The following is a 9073-nucleotide window of genomic DNA, read 5'->3' on the forward strand; positions in this document are numbered from 1 at the left end:
AAAAAAATGTAGGCATTCAAAAACAAACTCTTAAATTGCACAAATAAATACAAACATAAAAATACATTAAATTAAAAATCGAATAAAGAAAAAAAAGAAAAAACATTTTGCATTATGTGACAGTTTTACTTCGAGGGTCCTGTTAATTAAAGACATACTTACTCTTTGATCAGATGATAAGCACACCTTAATATTTTATTAATTGCTAATATATTGGGCTAACTTCCGCAGACATCTGCAGCCGGTCCGAGGCCTCTCGTTTCCACTTACACCTACCTGTAGAATAAGTTTTACAAGTTTTACAAGGACTCGGGGCGCTCCGAGCCGGACCCCTCGTTTTTATACAGCCAACATAACGGCCACTCCTGTGCTCAATCTGTCGCTTTATTTCAACCCCGTTCAATAATAAATACCCTGCCTGGATATTTAATTATTATTGGCTGGTATATTTTTTTTCCTCCCCTTTTTCTTCCTTCTGTAAGAAATTAACGAGATAATCCGGACGGCACGCGCTGGCCTGATTACAGGACGCCAGCCACGACTCCGCATTCAGGCTTCCTTAATTTTCTGCGTCACGAAAATAAAACAAAGACTGGCATTGTATTTATCAGACCAGCTGACTGCCAGACCCCCTCCCCCCCCCCCCCCCCATTACCCCCAAACCCCATCACAACCAGCCGCACAACTCACTTTCCCAAACTGACAAACGCTCATGTGGGCCTCTGTTATTATTATTATTATTATTATTATTATTATTATTAAACAAAGTTTTTTAATGCACTGCTATCACATTTAAAAAAACAAATCAGGCAGGTTGTAATTAAAGCTGTATTATATTATTATTATTGTTGTTGTTGTTGTTGTTGTTGTTGTTGTTGTTATTATTATAAATAATCTGAGGGGCTTTCCCCCTGAATAAGATACAAAAAACGAACTGATTTCGATGTGTTTAAGCTTAATTCTATCCAAGGCTTCTACTGAAACGTCCACAAGTTGCGGACTGCTCCACAGTCCCGCTATTCCTCGGCTCACTGCGTCTTTGCTTCAGGCGTGCAGCCCGGCAGAGGCAAGACTGGGAAAAAAGTTTCCCCCTGAACACGCCTCCTCAATTATCTCCCTGTAGGCTAGCTTCATGGCAAGCAGCTCCCAGTGGCTTTCATTGTCAATTAAATAATAATAATAATAATAATAATAATAATAATAATAAAAAAATAGAGTCAATCTAAATTAACGGCGGAAGTTAAATGGGCCACTTACTTCAGTTGTTAGGCGCTCGGTTTTTGGTCATGGGCCTGTGAAGGATTTATGTGCCTGCGGTAAACCTTTGGATGTGGATAATACCGAGAGATGCTCGGTATTTATGCTGAAAGAACGTGTGTGAGAGGAGAGAGAGAGGAAGGAAGGAAGGAAGGAAGAGATGGAGGGGGCGAAGAATTTTAGCAGCCAATGGAAATGAGACAAAATATGATGGGCAGGGGGGTATCAAAAGATGCAGTTGGAGAAAAGTGGCCTATTGCTGGCTCCGAAGCATCGCTGATGCCCAGCAAAGGGAACTAAAAAAATAATGTAATTACATATACGTTGATATATTTTGACACAGGTAAAATATGGCATGGTATTTATGGGCTAAGGTGTGTTGCCATCAGTGCTGTGACCATCAAATATTACAATAAACCAGCTGTGCTATTATGACATAATTATAGTAGATGGATTGACACGGAGGCTGAAGACAAAATATTAAAAAATAAGAAAAACAAATAATAATAATAATAATATTAATAATAATAATAATAATAATTTCGGAGAGATCTGTTGTGGTTTGATTCTGTGTAACTCCATGAAGAACATATGAAGAAAAAATAAATGTAAATGTTGGTTGAAACTTTGCGCCCCCACTCCCTACAGTCAAATCCTGAGCAATGTGTGTGCTTAAAAAAATTCTGTGGTTGTAGGAAGGAGGTGCAGGTTGCATTTCGGGATTAGATTACCACTAAAGCTAATCCCTCTATGCTCTTTTCTTTTCGCTCATCTGTTGTGCTCGGGCTTAATCCTGGATCCCAGTTCGGTTTGGATTTTTTTTTAAAAAATCATCAGTTTCCGACAAAACTTTGGCCTCCTCATCCCTAAATGAAGGCTTTGATTGATGCTCCCAAACAAACAGCAGGTTAGACAACTAATTAGGAGTCTATGTGCCAGATGAACAGACTGCGAGGCTGCTGGGTTGTTAGACAAGCCTGAAATCAATAAGGCCTGCACTCTGTGTGCTGCTACAGCAAATCTCAGCACCATTCGTGTCAATTCCTTGCATAAAGGCTTTAAAATCAATAAATAAATAAATAAATAAAACTGATTTTACCCTTATTTTTTCTTTTTTTTAAAAGTGCCTACTTTGGTCATTTCTGGATCTTTCCAAATCTCTATATAGCCTTTACAGTTTCACTGCAGGCCGTGGAGTTTTCCCATTTTCTGCCTTCATGGATGCACGCTAAAACAAACAGCCTCACCGGGCTTAAATATCTGGTCTCCTTGTTGTCCCACAGCGATGTTCTTGGCTCACGCAGAGTCCTTTCATCTTCAGCTCTGATATATAATTCATCGGAAAATATCTAACAGCCCTGGGGAGCGTTTCAGCTAAACGGAGCCGTGGTTGTTAAAAGGTGAAGTCGCTTGTTAATGTCTGTGGCAATATGCCCTCCCCCTGTCTCCCGGCGAATCGACGCAGTCACGGTTTCTCCTGCTGTTAGGGAGACGAATTGAAGGCTAAGAATCGTGGGACTGCAACGCTGCTCTCTCTCAGAGTGTACTGGATAATGCTGGCATGAGGGAAGTATGTTGAGCTGCTGCCACTTCTCTTTTCCAGCACCCATTTGTTTGTTCCTTGTACATCAGGGTGACAGACTTTAAACATTAAACATTTGTTTAAAAATATCATAATCACAATCTAATGAAAGAGTTTGATCTCTAATTTATGGAGTATAAATGGGGGTAAATGTAACATTTACATGATGTAAACACAATATACCAAATTGTATCGCTTCATGGATTAATATTCTTAATCTTTATTTCCTCTGACTACCTCTCACTTCAGTGGTCTAGGCCTAAATCAAGGTCAAATCAATGACTTGGCCCACTCTGTCAATCCCATCTGTTACACGCTGATGGGGGGGAAACTATATTGGACATTATCGTGATTTTTTTTTTCTTTTGCCATCTGCACCTGACAATGATAACTTTATTGATAGGCATTGTGGAAGAAGCCATACATGTATTGATGATTACAAGAAGACAAACCGAGCGTCCCTCGATATTTAACTATTGTATTAACAGAAGGCTCTGGGCAGCAGCTGAACAACGGAGACAAAAACCTTCTTATCCTGTGAGGGGGAGCTGTTTTCCAGCAACTCAAATGTGAAGTCACACTGGCAAAAAAAAGTGTATAGAGCTTTTTGTGTCTTATTGGTTGGGAGAGAAAAATGTTTGCTCCCCAACTGGTTGGTAAATAGTTGCTAGAGGTTGCTGGCTGTTGCCAGGGAAAATTGGCACCAAAGATGGTGCTACATCAAAAACCTCCTTATGATTGCTTTGCTGAGGTCACTCGTAGTTTGCATGGAAGATGCTGGGTTGTCTGCAAACATTGGCCAACTGCTAGCCGAGTGGTTGTACGACTTACAGGATGCAAACCAGAGACAAACTTTACTACTGCTCAGCTAGTTAGCAAAAAATTTGCAGAGTGACTACAGCTAGGTACTAGTGACCAAAGGAATTGCAATTAGACATTTGCCCCCCCAGTAAGAGAATACACATAGCCACTGATCAGACCTTAGGCCTTTGGGACTGTGTTTTAGGCAGCTGATTTCCCAGAAACTACCATCAACCTCTAACAAGCACTTGCCAGCTGATCAGGGAGCACACATTTTTCCCTAGCAAACAGTGGTTGATAGATGGTAGAGAACCAGTCTCCAGGCCTGTGTGGCTGGGGACTTATTGCCATGCTCAGATTTACATGACAAAATCCAATTATTGCAACAACACATTAAATAAAATAGCAAATTTTAACACCTTTAAATGCTAGCGTGGTTTGGCTACATGTACTTTTCCGGTGAAATGACATTTTGGAGATTCTTCTTTGATAGTTTGGTGTCAGTGCCGTACTTCATATTGCACCTGCAGCACAGTATTACAATTTTCCCATTATAGTCCACTGCCTCATGGCTGTCATAGCTAATATCACATCATATTCATGCCCTTCATTGAGATACACCCACCACTTGTGGTTTCCCCATGGGAGAGTTGAATGCCTAGTGCCTGCTGGTACCTCGTTAACCTCCCACGGCCTGTGGCTATAGTGTTAGCCAAACTGAGAGGCCTCATACCTGGGTATTGGTCAGCAGGGACTGGCCCCAGGAGCCCAGGACCCCCCACCAATTGAGGGGAGGGAGGCAGGCGGGACAGAGGAGGGCCAAACAAAAACACAACCTGGCATCCCCACGGCAAACAGCCCACCTACTGACAGCCAGCATCTGGGGCACAGCACACAGCCTTCTCTATTCACATTCTGATGATGGCAAATAGTGAGCAGCAAACACACAATGCAGCCTAACACACAAATTCAAGCCTTTAGCAGAATGAAACTGGTGCTGGTAATTGGTTTTAGCTCCTGGCTACGGTTTTGGTTTGTTTTGCTTCTATAATAGGTAAACTGTTACATCATCTTTAGCTATGACACGTGAAGTTTTCCTGTAAGATTGTCCCAGAAATATACAGGTGAAGCTCTTTATGAGGTCAACTAAATGCTTTGAAAGCATGCATTCAAAAGATTAAAGTGCATGTGGAGAGCAAAGTTCGGAAACTGCTCGATAGAAAGAGACTGGGGAGAGAGAGTGGCAGAGAGAAATGAGGAGGAGGAGTGTAAAGTTAATCCAGTCTGAATTGATGGGCCCGGCTGCGGGAGTGACACTGAAAACAGTTTTTCTTTTCTTTCTTTTCTCTGCAAATTTGCTCTCCCCTCTCCCTCTTTCTTTGCTTCCTCCCGTGCCTCTCGCTATTTTTCTGCCTTCTTATCCTTTTTAATTAGAGGGGCTATTCTGCTGCACAGAGGACCTTAATCCCCAACTGACCAACAATGTAAAAAGCCAGCCTTTGAACAGCCGACCTGCACCCCTCTCTGTCCCCAAATTCCCCACCACCACCACCACTGCCGCCGTCACCACCAATCATTGCACTACCGCTGCCACTCCACTGCTGCCACTGTTGGGAAAAAAAGCAGCCTTCCCCCCTCACCACCATCTCCAGCTTTTCCAACATCTTGGACAAAGCTCTTGAGGAGCCACTGCAAAGAGAACTTGTCTGAAAGAGCATTTCAATATCCGCCAAGGTTTTCAAAGAGCGCTGGTTGGGACAAAAACCAAGGTCAAATGGCAGGTGACTTTCTTTGAATGAGTTATCAAAATAACCAAGCACAATTTGAAGTGCGCAGAAAAGAGCTCGAGGTTCCCAAGGAAGCTGCGTTTAGCTAGTTTACGGATACAATATGACAAAGCACATACACGCACGCTTACAAAACGCATTTTCCTCGCCATGTTGAGGTTTAATTGGAGAAAATATTTTGAAAATAAGCCGTTAGATGGCACAGAAGCTGGAAGTGGGTCCTGCAAATTCCCCCACTGGGTCTCATTTCCATATGTACTGTATATGGGTCTCTAGATGGAGTCCATTAACAAACCCCTGTTGTCTTGTTAGATGATTATGTGTGGCCATTATCAGCAAACTACTTAGTGAATGAGATAATAAATCAGAGGGTCACAAGGGGGAGAACTTAATAAAGGCCTCGGGTGAATTAATCATTGGAGATAACAACACTTTACCTGAACACGATCAATCATGTGTATCAACCTGGTGCCCTCCCACTCCCAAACCCCACCTCTTTATTAACTGAATGTAGTCCAAATATTTAAACCTTATAATGTCAATGTCACAGCAAAACACCAACTTAGCCTAAAAGTAATTGAAATAACTTCTCTGTAATTTTGCTCAAGCTGATTTTCTGTCAACTTACTGCCAACATAGCAGTCTGACAAATTGCCACTGGAGCACAATAACAGTCCTCGTGCTTTCAACCCTGCTCCGCATGCGAGTGATGGGAAAAATGAATTTCCTTTCACCGCTGACTAACGCACTTTTCTATTTTTTAAATTTTTTTTGCATCGGGCATGCTGGCTCGACACTGTTTCACACAGAGACAGGCCAGCCAAACCTTCTGCCTGGCTAATCACAGGCCCAATATTTCCATAGCAGGCAATTAGCATCTTGCTTTTATGTGTGAAATGGCTGAGGCGACGAAGGAGTGAGTCGGGGAGAGAGGCACAGTAAAAAACAGAGAAAGAATAAAAGAGCAATTAAGATGTTGGGTGAGCGGAGGACAGAGACAGGCAGTCTGCTGCCGTGTGATTTGAGGCTTGCAGGCCTGGTAATTAGCCCTTCATTGTGAGATAATGGACTTGGCCAATCTTCCCGGTTCCTCGAGCTGCCCGGGCCGACTCGACCCAAGGAAGGTCAAAGGGCACAATGTGCAGCTTGGCTCCTATATCTTTGTGTCTAGCCTGTACTTGTGTGTATGTTGTGCGCGTGTGCTACTGGTGCTCGCATCGTCTAAGATGATAAAGTTCAAGCAAGACGAACGAAGCACAAAAGAAAAGTGTTTGCATTCACATAAATTAATAATCTCTCCAAATCTGCAAAGCATTCTGGGGAAAAGTGTGCCAGTGAAAGGCAGGGGCCAGCTTGGAGGCACTGGAGTCATCACTCTCCCAGCCTATCGCGCCTTTCTCCAGCCATCTTTAGAAAAGCGGTAATCTGTGAACCCTGAATCATAAGCTTTGGGTAAATCTATGTAATACGGGTAATTCGATGAAGCAGTATTTTTCCTGGTGAGAGGCAAAATCCTGTTGACTATTCAAGGATTGAATCATCCAACAGTAATGCCATTAGACCAGAGCAGCGGATTCCTCAGAAAATGCTGTTTAATTGCCAGTAACCAGCCATTGTTTGATGACGGGTAAACACTAGCCGGGGGTGTTGGGAGGAAAGGGGGGGCTTTGGGGTTGGTGTGGTGGCGAGGGATGAAGCGTGTGAAAAAGATGGCCCCTTCGCCTTCAGCCAATCGCCACCGAGAGACAGGTTTACTCGGGCCGGATGAAGCCCGGGCTGCAAAAGTGGCAGCGGCACTGGCTTAACTAAAGTCTTCAAGAGTCTAAACGCAGAGTAACCCTTTCCTTTTAATACCGGATTTGCTCAACAATACCATTTAAGGGGGTGTCTATTCAAGACAGACATTTTTTTTTAAAGTAGCGAGGTTTTTAAGGATCAGACCTTGCTGCTCACGTTTATTAGCACAGGACTCCGCAGCTCAGGGATTGTTGGTGGTTGTAATCGTCGTTGCGGTTTATCCATGTTTGTGTTTGGCTTTTACGTATATACACCGTGACACTAAGACCCCGTTCTTGCTCGGAAAATCTTTAAGAACAATACCCCTACCTACACCCAGACATTTATCCTAAGCCCCACTTATTCCAGCTTTTTAACAATAAAAACTGATATTAACTGTCCAAGTCAGCATGAACTGATCTAAAGCTACCAGAGTGCTTTTTTTTTCTTCTTTCTTTTACTAGCTAATCCAATTCTCACCACATAGGCACTTTTTTTATGAGAATTTGAACATTTGAGGTGCATTGTTGTCCCTCCCCGCTTTCAGGCCTGTCCTGGAGGAGGCAGATTGGAAGTGAGAGGTGTGGCGGCCCAGGCTCTCCTCCATTGTGAGCTGGTGCCTGGGAGACAAGCAGCACTGCCAGACCAGACACTGATTGGGTTTGACACTGCATCCAGGAGGCAAGAAGAGGCTTTTCTTTTGCTCTTTTTCCCTATAAGTAAAAAAAAAAAAGAAACCCCTTTTTGTAAGAAACGCCCCTCCTCTCCTCTTACTCCCCCTGGTTCTGTTGTGCTGCTTGCCCTCCTCCTCAGCCTTTTTCTCTTTTCATTTCTATGACTCCCTCATTTCTTTCTTTTTCTTTTCGTTTTTTTTATTCTCAGATTAAAACCCATGGACTTCTGTTTCTTTTGTCTTTCTCTTTTATGTTCCTCTCACTTGGTCGTTGACCAGTAAATTGGATACTCTGCATCACAACATCACAGAATTACTTTTGTCCTTCATCCCCCAAAGCAGACGAAACAGTAATTGTAAGTGCAAACAAGGAGGGCACCGTGCCACAAACTGAGCCCAGTAGTACGTCCTTGGGTGGACTCTTTGACATCTAAGCTTTCCTAATCGCCATGCCTCAGGCTATGATCGCACTGTGCTCAACACTGGGCCTTTACACAGGATTTATCCTTTGACTTATTTAGCTCGGGATACTTTTTTTATTCGCAGAGGACCCAAATGATATATTGCACCTGGGATTTATGTCCAGCGATTTAATTTGGAATCAATAGCTTTGACATTTTGGAAGCCAGCTTAGCTCAGGAAAAAGACTGGAAACGTGTATCAATCTGACAGCATGTGTAGACATTTTGGGATTTGTTACCATTAAGTTGCTGAACATTGTACTGTTAATTTAAAGTTAAGGCTTTGTTATAAGACACAGCTGATCATCACTTTATGCTGTATTTGTTCCATCTGTAGAAAAACTGAAGCATAGAAATGACCTGTTGAGGTACTAACAGTGCAGAAAATTTTTTTAGACTGAAGTTTTTGTGCAGATTTAAGAAATAAGATGTAAGTACCAGTAAAAGACATTCATGACGCACTTCAATCGCTACTCTGACGTCATATGAACGACAGCATGATGTTCATTTTGTATATTCCGATCTCCGTGAGTCTCCAGAAGGGCAACAATAATAAACTTTCACTGTGATCAAGAAGCGGCTAATATATGAGCATGCTGTCAGATTAGATCCATCCCATGCTGGAGATCTGGTTTCAAAAAGCGGCAATCAGGATGGGGCAAACCACGTGACCTGGCTATACCCACTGTTTATATACACTCTGTGGATTTAATACATTACTGACTGAGCTTTATAA

The 9073-nt window shown here is 42.6% G+C and overlaps 1 protein-coding gene across 1 annotated transcript in view; it reads right to left on the bottom strand.

Moving 5' to 3' along the window:
- LOC102291498 (homeobox protein OTX2) overlaps positions 1–1387 on the bottom strand; it is a 6893-nt gene extending 5506 nt beyond the window's left edge. Inside the window, exon 1 of the mRNA XM_005917659.2 lies at positions 1258–1387. The gene's annotated coding sequence lies outside the window, so the exon portion shown is untranslated. The remainder of the gene's footprint in view (positions 1–1257) is intronic.
- Positions 1388–9073: the final 7686 nt, after the last annotated feature.

The sequence above is a fragment of the Haplochromis burtoni genome, unplaced genomic scaffold (genome assembly GCF_018398535.1).
Source record: "Haplochromis burtoni strain Fernald_Lab_line unplaced genomic scaffold, NCSU_Asbu1 Contig_28, whole genome shotgun sequence".
Taxonomy (NCBI): domain Eukaryota; kingdom Metazoa; phylum Chordata; class Actinopteri; order Cichliformes; family Cichlidae; genus Haplochromis; species Haplochromis burtoni.